The sequence below is a fragment of the Rhinoderma darwinii genome, unplaced genomic scaffold (genome assembly GCF_050947455.1).
Source record: "Rhinoderma darwinii isolate aRhiDar2 unplaced genomic scaffold, aRhiDar2.hap1 Scaffold_533, whole genome shotgun sequence".
In the NCBI taxonomy this organism is placed as follows: Eukaryota; Metazoa; Chordata; class Amphibia; order Anura; family Rhinodermatidae; genus Rhinoderma; species Rhinoderma darwinii.
Genome location: NW_027464082.1, coordinates 252,665 through 266,737, shown reverse-complemented (window position 1 = coordinate 266,737; position 14,073 = coordinate 252,665). Strand labels below are relative to the sequence as shown.

General features: G+C 47.8%; 8 non-coding genes and 1 pseudogene across 8 annotated transcripts; all 9 read left to right on the top strand.

The window, feature by feature from the left end:
* The first annotated feature begins 1,103 nt into the window (after positions 1-1,103).
* On the top strand, positions 1,104-1,294 carry LOC142722273 (U2 spliceosomal RNA). The gene has a single exon (XR_012874590.1). It is a non-coding gene; the product is annotated as a U2 spliceosomal RNA (small nuclear RNA).
* A 1,268-nt stretch (positions 1,295-2,562) lies between these two features.
* Positions 2,563-2,753, top strand: LOC142722272 (U2 spliceosomal RNA). The gene has a single exon (XR_012874589.1). It is a non-coding gene; the product is annotated as a U2 spliceosomal RNA (small nuclear RNA).
* A 1,297-nt stretch (positions 2,754-4,050) lies between these two features.
* Positions 4,051-4,241, top strand: LOC142722271 (U2 spliceosomal RNA). Its single transcript, XR_012874587.1, has one exon. It is a non-coding gene; the product is annotated as a U2 spliceosomal RNA (small nuclear RNA).
* Positions 4,242-5,521: 1,280 nt separating this feature from the next.
* LOC142722270 (U2 spliceosomal RNA) lies at positions 5,522-5,712 on the top strand. The gene has a single exon (XR_012874586.1). It is a non-coding gene; the product is annotated as a U2 spliceosomal RNA (small nuclear RNA).
* Positions 5,713-7,008: 1,296 nt separating this feature from the next.
* On the top strand, positions 7,009-7,199 carry LOC142722269 (U2 spliceosomal RNA). The gene has a single exon (XR_012874585.1). It is a non-coding gene; the product is annotated as a U2 spliceosomal RNA (small nuclear RNA).
* Positions 7,200-8,503: 1,304 nt separating this feature from the next.
* Positions 8,504-8,694, top strand: LOC142722268 (U2 spliceosomal RNA). Its single transcript, XR_012874584.1, has one exon. It is a non-coding gene; the product is annotated as a U2 spliceosomal RNA (small nuclear RNA).
* A 1,280-nt stretch (positions 8,695-9,974) lies between these two features.
* Positions 9,975-10,176, top strand: LOC142722330 (U2 spliceosomal RNA; annotated as a pseudogene).
* Positions 10,177-11,469: 1,293 nt separating this feature from the next.
* On the top strand, positions 11,470-11,660 carry LOC142722266 (U2 spliceosomal RNA). The gene has a single exon (XR_012874583.1). It is a non-coding gene; the product is annotated as a U2 spliceosomal RNA (small nuclear RNA).
* Positions 11,661-12,944: 1,284 nt separating this feature from the next.
* Positions 12,945-13,135, top strand: LOC142722265 (U2 spliceosomal RNA). The gene has a single exon (XR_012874582.1). It is a non-coding gene; the product is annotated as a U2 spliceosomal RNA (small nuclear RNA).
* The last annotated feature ends 938 nt before the right edge of the window (positions 13,136-14,073 follow it).

Here is a 14,073-nt window from a genome sequence, read left to right as displayed (position 1 = left end):
GTGTTTCTGTGTTTCCGGCATTTCACATTGGAACACCTCATTCACCTTCCTTGTCTTCTCTCCGCCCTCCCTTTTAGGTAAGTTAAAGAGCTGCACCTGAGCCAGCCACTGATCGATTGATTGATTGATTGATTGATTGATTGATTGATTGATTGATTGATTGATGCAGCACAACAGTCAAATAGTGGAGTGGAGTAGGGGAACAGCAAACAGCCAATAAAGCAGCCCGCCCGCTCGCCTGCCCGCCACAATGGACCTACCTGTGTACACTAGATGGATGTGATGGAATGTACTGTCGTCCCTACATTTCAAGAAGAAGTAAGAATTGCAGTTGCAACAAAGCCTTGCTTGCCTACAAAGAGAGCAGCAATTTGGATTTGTTACTATGTTACCTAGAAGAATAACAAACTGTGCAAGGATGGAGGTTGTAGGAGCAAGGAGAAGTTGTCTGTAAAGTTGGTGGATGCCTATTTTCCATTTTGCAGTCCCTTGTCTCCCTCTTGTGGCCTCCTGGAGGCAACTAGCTGTGCAAAAAAAAGACAGCCTGGCGGCCGGCTGTTGCAGTGTTGCCCTCTCAGGCAACACTGAGTGACTGACTGAGCCTCACAGTCTTATATAAAGTTCAGACGGAACTTTGCACGTGTCATAGTGGAGCCCTCAGGATTCCAGAGCCAGCTTTCTGACATCATAATGGGGCCTCAGAGATAAAAGCCTGGGCCCAGGCAGTGTTGGTCAGTGCTGCTCAGCAGGCAGCACTGGACTGGACTGGATTACAGCTGATACAAGGTGTGAAGGAACAAGGGTTGGCTGTGGGCATGCACTTGCTGCCGCTGCCAGTGTTTATCTGCATGGCAGCAGGGCATTTGGGCGTTGCCAGGAAGGCGTTTTTATGTAGATTCCTTCTCTTTCAGCACTGCATTGTGGTGCAAGCAAAAGAAGCAAATCCTGTCTGGCTTCCTCTCCGGCCTTTATTCACCTCCCGTGTAGCTGTGAGTGTGTGAGCCTGCAGGGCCCCATGGAATTGCCTAGAAGTAGGCTGAATCGCTGCAAGGGCTGAACAGCAGTATCGGGCAGGCTCGGGCAACGCGCGGCCCGTTCGGGTTATCGCTTCTCGGCCTTTTGGCTAAGATCAAGTGTAGTATCTGTTCTTATCAGTTTAATATCTGATACGTCCCCTATCTGGGGACCATATATTAAATGGATTTTTAGAACAGGGAGATGGAAATAGAGCTTGCTCTGTCCACTCCACGCATTGACCTGGTATTGCAGTATTTCCAGGACCGGTGCACCCTTTCCTTATGTGTTGACTAAAAGCAGATTCCAAAAGTGTTTTTTGTCTTTGCTATTGTTTCTGTCTTTCTGAAGGGATCTCCCCTTTTAATCCCATTATTTCAACACCTGTTGGACAATGCATGAGTGATAATGAGCTCATTGATTAAATGCAATTAATGAATAGATTGCCACCTCTTGTTGTGTGTCGTCTGTGTTTCTGTGTTTCCGGCATTTCACATTGGAACACCTCATTCACCTTCCTTGTCTTCTCTCCGCCCTCCCTTTTAGGTAAGTTAAAGAGCTGCACCTGAGCCAGCCACTGATTGATTGATTGATTGATTGATTGATTGATGCAGCACAACAGTCAAATAGTGGAGTGGAGTAGGGGAACAGCAAACAGCCAATAAAGCAGCCCGCCCGCTCGCCTGCCCGCCACAATGGACCTACCTGTGTACACTAGATGGATGTGATGGAATGTACTGTCGTCCCTACATTTCAAGAAGAAGTAAGAATTGCAGTTGCAACAAAGCCTTGCTTGCCTACAAAGAGAGCAGCAATTTGGATTTGTTACTATGTTACCTAGAAGAATAACAAACTGTGCAAGGATGGAGGTTGTAGGAGCAAGGAGAAGTTGTCTGTAAAGTTGGTGGATGCCTATTTTCCATTTTGCAGTCCCTTGTCTCCCTCTTGTGGCCTCCTGGAGGCAACTAGCTGTGCAAAAAAAAGACAGCCTGGCGGCCGGCTGTTGCAGTGTTGCCCTCTCAGGCAACACTGAGTGACTGACTGAGCCTCACCGTCTTATATAAAGTTCAGACGGAACTTTGCACGTGTCATAGTGGAGCCCTCAGGATTCCAGAGCCAGCTTTCTGACATCATAATGGGGCCTCAGAGATAAAAGCCTGGGCCCAGGCAGTGTTGGTCAGTGCTGCTCAGCAGGCAGCACTGGACTGGACTGGATTACAGCTGATACAAGGTGTGAAGGAACAAGGGGTGGCTGTGGGCATGCACTTGCTGCCGCTGCCAGTGTTTATCTGCATGGCAGCAGGGCATTTGGGCGTTGCCAGGAAGGCGTTTTTATGTAGATTCCTCCTCTTTCAGCACTGCATTGTGGTGCAAGCAAAAGAAGCAAATCCTGTCTGGCTTCCTCTCCGGCCTTTATTCACCTCCCGTGTAGCTGTGAGTGTGTGAGCCTGCAGGGCCCCATGGAATTGCCTAGAAGTAGGCTGAATCGCTGCAAGGGCTGAACAGCAGTATCGGGCAGGCTCGGGCAACGCGCGGCCCGTTCGGGTTATCGCTTCTCGGCCTTTTGGCTAAGATCAAGTGTAGTATCTGTTCTTATCAGTTTAATATCTGATACGTCCCCTATCTGGGGACCATATATTAAATGGATTTTTAGAACAGGGAGATGGAAATAGAGCTTGCTCTGTCCACTCCACGCATTGACCTGGTATTGCAGTATTTCCAGGACCGGTGCACCCTTTCCTTATGTGTTGACTAAAAGCAGATTCCAAAAGTGTTTTTTGTCTTTGCTATTGTTTCTGTCTTTCTGAAGGGATCTCCCCTTTTAATCCCATTATTTCAACACCTGTTGGACAATGCATGAGTGATAATGAGCTCATTGATTAAATGCAATTAATGAATAGATTGCCACCTCTTGTTGTGTGTCGTCTGTGTTTCTGTGTTTCCGGCATTTCACATTGGAACACCTCATTCACCTTCCTTGTCTTCTCTCCGCCCTCCCTTTTAGGTAAGTTAAAGAGCTGCACCTGAGCCAGCCACTTGATTGATTGATTGATTGATTGATTGATTGATTGATTGATTGATTGATTGATTGATTGATGCAGCACAACAGTCAAATAGTGGAGTGGAGTAGGGGAACAGCAAACAGCCAATAAAGCAGCCCGCCCGCTCGCCTGCCCGCCACAATGGACCTACCTGTGTACACTAGATGGATGTGATGGAATGTACTGTCGTCCCTACATTTCAAGAAGAAGTAAGAATTGCAGTTGCAACAAAGCCTTGCTTGCCTACAAAGAGAGCAGCAATTTGGATTTGTTACTATGTTACCTAGAAGAATAACAAACTGTGCAAGGATGGAGGTTGTAGGAGCAAGGAGAAGTTGTCTGTAAAGTTGGTGGATGCCTATTTTCCATTTTGCAGTCCCTTGTCTCCCTCTTGTGGCCTCCTGGAGGCAACTAGCTGTGCAAAAAAAAGACAGCCTGGCGGCCGGCTGTTGCAGTGTTGCCCTCTCAGGCAACACTGAGTGACTGACTGAGCCTCACCGTCTTATATAAAGTTCAGACGGAACTTTGCACGTGTCATAGTGGAGCCCTCAGGATTCCAGAGCCAGCTTTCTGACATCATAATGGGGCCTCAGAGATAAAAGCCTGGGCCCAGGCAGTGTTGGTCAGTGCTGCTCAGCAGGCAGCACTGGACTGGACTGGATTACAGCTGATACAAGGTGTGAAGGAACAAGGGGTGGCTGTGGGCATGCACTTGCTGCCGCTGCCAGTGTTTATCTGCATGGCAGCAGGGCATTTGGGCGTTGCCAGGAAGGCGTTTTTATGTAGATTCCTCCTCTTTCAGCACTGCATTGTGGTGCAAGCAAAAGAAGCAAATCCTGTCTGGCTTCCTCTCCGGCCTTTATTCACCTCCCGTGTAGCTGTGAGTGTGTGAGCCTGCAGGGCCCCATGGAATTGCCTAGAAGTAGGCTGAATCGCTGCAAGGGCTGAACAGCAGTATCGGGCAGGCTCGGGCAACGCGTGGCCCGTTCGGGTTATCGCTTCTCGGCCTTTTGGCTAAGATCAAGTGTAGTATCTGTTCTTATCAGTTTAATATCTGATACGTCCCCTATCTGGGGACCATATATTAAATGGATTTTTAGAACAGGGAGATGGAAATAGAGCTTGCTCTGTCCACTCCACGCATTGACCTGGTATTGCAGTATTTCCAGGACCGGTGCACCCTTTCCTTATGTGTTGACTAAAAGCAGATTCCAAAAGTGTTTTTTGTCTTTGCTATTGTTTCTGTCTTTCTGAAGGGATCTCCCCTTTTAATCCCATTATTTCAACACCTGTTGGACAATGCATGAGTGATAATGAGCTCATTGATTAAATGCAATTAATGAATAGATTGCCACCTCTTGTTGTGTGTCGTCTGTGTTTCTGTGTTTCCGGCATTTCACATTGGAACACCTCATTCACCTTCCTTGTCTTCTCTCCGCCCTCCCTTTTAGGTAAGTTAAAGAGCTGCACCTGAGCCAGCCACTGATTTATTGATTGATTGATTGATTGATTGATTGATTGATTGATGCAGCACAACAGTCAAATAGTGGAGTGGAGTAGGGGAACAGCAAACAGCCAATAAAGCAGCCCGCCCGCTCGCCTGCCCGCCACAATGGACCTACCTGTGTACACTAGATGGATGTGATGGAATGTACTGTCGTCCCTACATTTCAAGAAGAAGTAAGAATTGCAGTTGCAACAAAGCCTTGCTTGCCTACAAAGAGAGCAGCAATTTGGATTTGTTACTATGTTACCTAGAAGAATAACAAACTGTGCAAGGATGGAGGTTGTAGGAGCAAGGAGAAGTTGTCTGTAAAGTTGGTGGATGCCTATTTTCCATTTTGCAGTCCCTTGTCTCCCTCTTGTGGCCTCCTGGAGGCAACTAGCTGTGCAAAAAAAAGACAGCCTGGCGGCCGGCTGTTGCAGTGTTGCCCTCTCAGGCAACACTGAGTGACTGACTGAGCCTCACCGTCTTATATAAAGTTCAGACGGAACTTTGCACGTGTCATAGTGGAGCCCTCAGGATTCCAGAGCCAGCTTTCTGACATCATAATGGGGCCTCAGAGATAAAAGCCTGGGCCCAGGCAGTGTTGGTCAGTGCTGCTCAGCAGGCAGCACTGGACTGGACTGGATTACAGCTGATACAAGGTGTGAAGGAACAAGGGGTGGCTGTGGGCATGCACTTGCTGCCGCTGCCAGTGTTTATCTGCATGGCAGCAGGGCATTTGGGCGTTGCCAGGAAGGCGTTTTTATGTAGATTCCTCCTCTTTCAGCACTGCATTGTGGTGCAAGCAAAAGAAGCAAATCCTGTCTGGCTTCCTCTCCGGCCTTTATTCACCTCCCGTGTAGCTGTGAGTGTGTGAGCCTGCAGGGCCCCATGGAATTGCCTAGAAGTAGGCTGAATCGCTGCAAGGGCTGAACAGCAGTATCGGGCAGGCTCGGGCAACGCGCGGCCCGTTCGGGTTATCGCTTCTCGGCCTTTTGGCTAAGATCAAGTGTAGTATCTGTTCTTATCAGTTTAATATCTGATACGTCCCCTATCTGGGGACCATATATTAAATGGATTTTTAGAACAGGGAGATGGAAATAGAGCTTGCTCTGTCCACTCCACGCATTGACCTGGTATTGCAGTATTTCCAGGACCGGTGCACCCTTTCCTTATGTGTTGACTAAAAGCAGATTCCAAAAGTGTTTTTTGTCTTTGCTATTGTTTCTGTCTTTCTGAAGGGATCTCCCCTTTTAATCCCATTATTTCAACACCTGTTGGACAATGCATGAGTGATAATGAGCTCATTGATTAAATGCAATTAATGAATAGATTGCCACCTCTTGTTGTGTGTCGTCTGTGTTTCTGTGTTTCCGGCATTTCACATTGGAACACCTCATTCACCTTCCTTGTCTTCTCTACGCCCTCCCTTTTAGGTAAGTTAAAGAGCTGCACCTGAGCCAGCCACTGATTGATTGATTGATTGATTGATTGATTGATTGATTGATTGATTGATTGATTGATTGATGCAGCACAACAGTCAAATAGTGGAGTGGAGTAGGGGAACAGCAAACAGCCAATAAAGCAGCCCGCCCGCTCGCCTGCCCGCCACAATGGACCTACCTGTGTACACTAGATGGATGTGATGGAATGTACTGTCGTCCCTACATTTCAAGAAGAAGTAAGAATTGCAGTTGCAACAAAGCCTTGCTTGCCTACAAAGAGAGCAGCAATTTGGATTTGTTACTATGTTACCTAGAAGAATAACAAACTGTGCAAGGATGGAGGTTGTAGGAGCAAGGAGAAGTTGTCTGTAAAGTTGGTGGATGCCTATTTTCCATTTTGCAGTCCCTTGTCTCCCTCTTGTGGCCTCCTGGAGGCAACTAGCTGTGCAAAAAAAAGACAGCCTGGCGGCCGGCTGTTGCAGTGTTGCCCTCTCAGGCAACACTGAGTGACTGACTGAGCCTCACCGTCTTATATAAAGTTCAGACGGAACTTTGCACGTGTCATAGTGGAGCCCTCAGGATTCCAGAGCCAGCTTTCTGACATCATAATGGGGCCTCAGAGATAAAAGCCTGGGCCCAGGCAGTGTTGGTCAGTGCTGCTCAGCAGGCAGCACTGGACTGGACTGGATTACAGCTGATACAAGGTGTGAAGGAACAAGGGGTGGCTGTGGGCATGCACTTGCTGCCGCTGCCAGTGTTTATCTGCATGGCAGCAGGGCATTTGGGCGTTGCCAGGAAGGCGTTTTTATGTAGATTCCTCCTCTTTCAGCACTGCATTGTGGTGCAAGCAAAAGAAGCAAATCCTGTCTGGCTTCCTCTCCGGCCTTTATTCACCTCCCGTGTAGCTGTGAGTGTGTGAGCCTGCAGGGCCCCATGGAATTGCCTAGAAGTAGGCTGAATCGCTGCAAGGGCTGAACAGCAGTATCGGGCAGGCTCGGGCAACGCGCGGCCCGTTCGGGTTATCGCTTCTCGGCCTTTTGGCTAAGATCAAGTGTAGTATCTGTTCTTATCAGTTTAATATCTGATACGTCCCCTATCTGGGGACCATATATTAAATGGATTTTTAGAACAGGGAGATGGAAATAGAGCTTGCTCTGTCCACTCCACGCATTGACCTGGTATTGCAGTATTTCCAGGACCGGTGCACCCTTTCCTTATGTGTTGACTAAAAGCAGATTCCAAAAGTGTTTTTTGTCTTTGCTATTGTTTCTGTCTTTCTGAAGGGATCTCCCCTTTTAATCCCATTATTTCAACACCTGTTGGACAATGCATGAGTGATAATGAGCTCATTGATTAAATGCAATTAATGAATAGATTGCCACCTCTTGTTGTGTGTCGTCTGTGTTTCTGTGTTTCCGGCATTTCACATTGGAACACCTCATTCACCTTCCTTGTCTTCTCTCCGCCCTCCCTTTTAGGTAAGTTAAAGAGCTGCACCTGAGCCAGCCACTGATTGATTGATTGATTGATTGATTGATTGATTGATTGATTGATTGATTGATTGATGCAGCACAACAGTCAAATAGTGGAGTGGAGTAGGGGAACAGCAAACAGCCAATAAAGCAGCCCGCCCGCTCGCCTGCCCGCCACAATGGACCTACCTGTGTACACTAGATGGATGTGATGGAATGTACTGTCGTCCCTACATTTCAAGAAGAAGTAAGAATTGCAGTTGCAACAAAGCCTTGCTTGCCTACAAAGAGAGCAGCAATTTGGATTTGTTACTATGTTACCTAGAAGAATAACAAACTGTGCAAGGATGGAGGTTGTAGGAGCAAGGAGAAGTTGTCTGTAAAGTTGGTGGATGCCTATTTTCCATTTTGCAGTCCCTTGTCTCCCTCTTGTGGCCCCTCTTGTGGCCTCCTGGAGGCAACTAGCTGTGCAAAAAAAAGACAGCCTGGCGGCCGGCTGTTGCAGTGTTGCCCTCTCAGGCAACACTGAGTGACTGACTGAGCCTCACCGTCTTATATAAAGTTCAGACGGAACTTTGCACGTGTCATAGTGGAGCCCTCAGGATTCCAGAGCCAGCTTTCTGACATCATAATGGGGCCTCAGAGATAAAAGCCTGGGCCCAGGCAGTGTTGGTCAGTGCTGCTCAGCAGGCAGCACTGGACTGGACTGGATTACAGCTGATACAAGGTGTGAAGGAACAAGGGGTGGCTGTGGGCATGCACTTGCTGCCGCTGCCAGTGTTTATCTGCATGGCAGCAGGGCATTTGGGCGTTGCCAGGAAGGCGTTTTTATGTAGATTCCTCCTCTTTCAGCACTGCATTGTGGTGCAAGCAAAAGAAGCAAATCCTGTCTGGCTTCCTCTCCGGCCTTTATTCACCTCCCGTGTAGCTGTGAGTGTGTGAGCCTGCAGGGCCCCATGGAATTGCCTAGAAGTAGGCTGAATCGCTGCAAGGGCTGAACAGCAGTATCGGGCAGGCTCGGGCAACGCGCGGCCCGTTCGGGTTATCGCTTCTCGGCCTTTTGGCTAAGATCAAGTGTAGTATCTGTTCTTATCAGTTTAATATCTGATACGTCCCCTATCTGGGGACCATATATTAAATGGATTTTTAGAACAGGGAGATGGAAATAGAGCTTGCTCTGTCCACTCCACGCATTGACCTGGTATTGCAGTATTTCCAGGACCGGTGCACCCTTTCCTTATGTGTTGACTAAAAGCAGATTCCAAAAGTGTTTTTTGTCTTTGCTATTGTTTCTGTCTTTCTGAAGGGATCTCCCCTTTTAATCCCATTATTTCAACACCTGTTGGACAATGCATGAGTGATAATGAGCTCATTGATTAAATGCAATTAATGAATAGATTGCCACCTCTTGTTGTGTGTCGTCTGTGTTTCTGTGTTTCCGGCATTTCACATTGGAACACCTCATTCACCTTCCTTGTCTTCTCTCCGCCCTCCCTTTTAGGTAAGTTAAAGAGCTGCACCTGAGCCAGCCACTGATTGATTGATTGATTGATTGATTGATTGATTGATTGATTGATGCAGCACAACAGTCAAATAGTGGAGTGGAGTAGGGGAACAGCAAACAGCCAATAAAGCAGCCCGCCCGCTCGCCTGCCCGCCACAATGGACCTACCTGTGTACACTAGATGGATGTGATGGAATGTACTGTCGTCCCTACATTTCAAGAAGAAGTAAGAATTGCAGTTGCAACAAAGCCTTGCTTGCCTACAAAGAGAGCAGCAATTTGGATTTGTTACTATGTTACCTAGAAGAATAACAAACTGTGCAAGGATGGAGGTTGTAGGAGCAAGGAGAAGTTGTCTGTAAAGTTGGTGGATGCCTATTTTCCATTTTGCAGTCCCTTGTCTCCCTCTTGTGGCCTCCTGGAGGCAACTAGCTGTGCAAAAAAAAGACAGCCTGGCGGCCGGCTGTTGCAGTGTTGCCCTCTCAGGCAACACTGAGTGACTGACTGAGCCTCACCGTCTTATATAAAGTTCAGACGGAACTTTGCACGTGTCATAGTGGAGCCCTCAGGATTCCAGAGCCAGCTTTCTGACATCATAATGGGGCCTCAGAGATAAAAGCCTGGGCCCAGGCAGTGTTGGTCAGTGCTGCTCAGCAGGCAGCACTGGACTGGACTGGATTACAGCTGATACAAGGTGTGAAGGAACAAGGGGTGGCTGTGGGCATGCACTTGCTGCCGCTGCCAGTGTTTATCTGCATGGCAGCAGGGCATTTGGGCGTTGCCAGGAAGGCGTTTTTATGTAGATTCCTCCTCTTTCAGCACTGCATTGTGGTGCAAGCAAAAGAAGCAAATCCTGTCTGGCTTCCTCTCCGGCCTTTATTCACCTCCCGTGTAGCTGTGAGTGTGTGAGCCTGCAGGGCCCCATGGAATTGCCTAGAAGTAGGCTGAATCGCTGCAAGGGCTGAACAGCAGTATCGGGCAGGCTCGGGCAACGCGCGGCCCGTTCGGGTTATCGCTTCTCGGCCTTTTGGCTAAGATCAAGTGTAGTATCTGTTCTTATCAGTTTAATATCTGATACGTCCCCTATCTGGGGACCATATATTAAATGGATTTTTAGAACAGGGAGATGGAAATAGAGCTTGCTCTGTCCACTCCACGCACACTCCACGCATTGACCTGGTATTGCAGTATTTCCAGGACCGGTGCACCCTTTCCTTATGTGTTGACTAAAAGCAGATTCCAAAAGTGTTTTTTGTCTTTGCTATTGTTTCTGTCTTTCTGAAGGGATCTCCCCTTTTAATCCCATTATTTCAACACCTGTTGGACAATGCATGAGTGATAATGAGCTCATTGATTAAATGCAATTAATGAATAGATTGCCACCTCTTGTTGTGTGTCGTCTGTGTTTCTGTGTTTCCGGCATTTCACATTGGAACACCTCATTCACCTTCCTTGTCTTCTCTCCGCCCTCCCTTTTAGGTAAGTTAAAGAGCTGCACCTGAGCCAGCCACTGATTGATTGATTGATTGATTGATTGATTGATTGATTGATTGATTGATTGATTGATGCAGCACAACAGTCAAATAGTGGAGTGGAGTAGGGGAACAGCAAACAGCCAATAAAGCAGCCCGCCCGCTCGCCTGCCCGCCACAATGGACCTACCTGTGTTACACTAGATGGATGTGATGGAATGTACTGTCGTCCCTACATTTCAAGAAGAAGTAAGAATTGCAGTTGCAACAAAGCCTTGCTTGCCTACAAAGAGAGCAGCAATTTGGATTTGTTACTATGTTACCTAGAAGAATAACAAACTGTGCAAGGATGGAGGTTGTAGGAGCAAGGAGAAGTTGTCTGTAAAGTTGGTGGATGCCTATTTTCCATTTTGCAGTCCCTTGTCTCCCTCTTGTGGCCTCCTGGAGGCAACTAGCTGTGCAAAAAAAAGACAGCCTGGCGGCCGGCTGTTGCAGTGTTGCCCTCTCAGGCAACACTGAGTGACTGACTGAGCCTCACCGTCTTATATAAAGTTCAGACGGAACTTTGCACGTGTCATAGTGGAGCCCTCAGGATTCCAGAGCCAGCTTTCTGACATCATAATGGGGCCTCAGAGATAAAAGCCTGGGCCCAGGCAGTGTTGGTCAGTGCTGCTCAGCAGGCAGCACTGGACTGGACTGGATTACAGCTGATACAAGGTGTGAAGGAACAAGGGGTGGCTGTGGGCATGCACTTGCTGCCGCTGCCAGTGTTTATCTGCATGGCAGCAGGGCATTTGGGCGTTGCCAGGAAGGCGTTTTTATGTAGATTCCTCCTCTTTCAGCACTGCATTGTGGTGCAAGCAAAAGAAGCAAATCCTGTCTGGCTTCCTCTCCGGCCTTTATTCACCTCCCGTGTAGCTGTGAGTGTGTGAGCCTGCAGGGCCCCATGGAATTGCCTAGAAATAGGCTGAATCGCTGCAAGGGCTGAACAGCAGTATCGGGCAGGCTCGGGCAACGCGCGGCCCGTTCGGGTTATCGCTTCTCGGCCTTTTGGCTAAGATCAAGTGTAGTATCTGTTCTTATCAGTTTAATATCTGATACGTCCCCTATCTGGGGACCATATATTAAATGGATTTTTAGAACAGGGAGATGGAAATAGAGCTTGCTCTGTCCACTCCACGCATTGACCTGGTATTGCAGTATTTCCAGGACCGGTGCACCCTTTCCTTATGTGTTGACTAAAAGCAGATTCCAAAAGTGTTTTTTGTCTTTGCTATTGTTTCTGTCTTTCTGAAGGGATCTCCCCTTTTAATCCCATTATTTCAACACCTGTTGGACAATGCATGAGTGATAATGAGCTCATTGATTAAATGCAATTAATGAATAGATTGCCACCTCTTGTTGTGTGTCGTCTGTGTTTCTGTGTTTCCGGCATTTCACATTGGAACACCTCATTCACCTTCCTTGTCTTCTCTCCGCCCTCCCTTTTAGGTAAGTTAAAGAGCTGCACCTGAGCCAGCCACTGATTGATTGATTGATTGATTGATTGATTGATTGATTGATTGATTGATGCAGCACAACAGTCAAATAGTGGAGTGGAGTAGGGGAACAGCAAACAGCCAATAAAGCAGCCCGCCCGCTCGCCTGCCCGCCACAATGGACCTACCTGTGTACACTAGATGGATGTGATGGAATGTACTGTCGTCCCTACATTTCAAGAAGAAGTAAGAATTGCAGTTGCAACAAAGCCTTGCTTGCCTACAAAGAGAGCAGCAATTTGGATTTGTTACTATGTTACCTAGAAGTATAACAAACTGTGCAAGGATGGAGGTTGTAGGAGCAAGGAGAAGTTGTCTGTAAAGTTGGTGGATGCCTATTTTCCATTTTGCAGTCCCTTGTCTCCCTCTTGTGGCCTCCTGGAGGCAACTAGCTGTGCAAAAAAAAGACAGCCTGGCGGCCGGCTGTTGCAGTGTTGCCCTCTCAGGCAACACTGAGTGACTGACTGAGCCTCACCGTCTTATATAAAGTTCAGACGGAACTTTGCACGTGTCATAGTGGAGCCCTCAGGATTCCAGAGCCAGCTTTCTGACATCATAATGGGGCCTCAGAGATAAAAGCCTGGGCCCAGGCAGTGTTGGTCAGTGCTGCTCAGCAGGCAGCACTGGACTGGACTGGATTACAGCTGATACAAGGTGTGAAGGAACAAGGGGTGGCTGTGGGCATGCACTTGCTGCCGCTGCCAGTGTTTATCTGCATGGCAGCAGGGCATTTGGGCGTTGCCAGGAAGGCGTTTTTATGTAGATTCCTCCTCTTTCAGCACTGCATTGTGGTGCAAGCAAAAGAAGCAAATCCTGTCTGGCTTCCTCTCCGGCCTTTATTCACCTCCCGTGTAGCTGTGAGTGTGTGAGCCTGCAGGGCCCCATGGAATTGCCTAGAAGTAGGCTGAATCGCTGCAAGGGCTGAACAGCAGTATCGGGCAGGCTCGGGCAACGCGCGGCCCGTTCGGGTTATCGCTTCTCGGCCTTTTGGCTAAGATCAAGTGTAGTATCTGTTCTTATCAGTTTAATATCTGATACGTCCCCTATCTGGGGACCATATATTAAATGGATTTTTAGAACAGGGAGATGGAAATAGAGCTTGCTCTGTCCACTCCACGCATTGACCTGGTATTGCAGTATTTCCAGGACCGGTGCACCCTTTCCTTATGTGTTGACTAAAAGCAGATTCCAAAAGTGTTTTTTGTCTTTGCTATTGTTTCTGTCTTTCTGAAGGGATCTCCCCTTTTAATCCCATTATTTCAACACCTGTTGGACAATGCATGAGTGATAATGAGCTCATTGATTAAATGCAATTAATGAATAGATTGCCACCTCTTGTTGTGTGTCGTCTGTGTTTCTGTGTTTCCGGCATTTCACATTGGAACACCTCATTCACCTTCCTTGTCTTCTCTCCGCCCTCCCTTTTAGGTAAGTTAAAGAGCTGCACCTGAGCCAGCCACTGATTGATTGATTGATTGATTGATTGATTGATTGATTGATTGATTGATTGATTGATGCAGCACAACAGTCAAATAGTGGAGTGGAGTAGGGGAACAGCAAACAGCCAATAAAGCAGCCCGCCCGCTCGCCTGCCCGCCACAATGGACCTACCTGTGTACACTAGATGGATGTGATGGAATGTACTGTCGTCCCTACATTTCAAGAAGAAGTAAGAATTGCAGTTGCAACAAAGCCTTGCTTGCCTACAAAGAGAGCAGCAATTTGGATTTGTTACTATGTTACCTAGAAGAATAACAAACTGTGCAAGGATGGAGGTTGTAGGAGCAAGGAGAAGTTGTCTGTAAAGTTGGTGGATGCCTATTTTCCATTTTGCAGTCCCTTGTCTCCCTCTTGTGGCCTCCTGGAGGCAACTAGCTGTGCAAAAAAAAGACAGCCTGGCGGCCGGCTGTTGCAGTGTTGCCCTCTCAGGCAACACTGAGTGACTGACTGAGCCTCACCGTCTTATATAAAGTTCAGACGGAACTTTGCACGTGTCATAGTGGAGCCCTCAGGATTCCAGAGCCAGCTTTCTGACATCATAATGGGGCCTCAGAGATAAAAGCCTGGGCCCAGGCAGTGTTGGTCAGTGCTGCTCAGCAG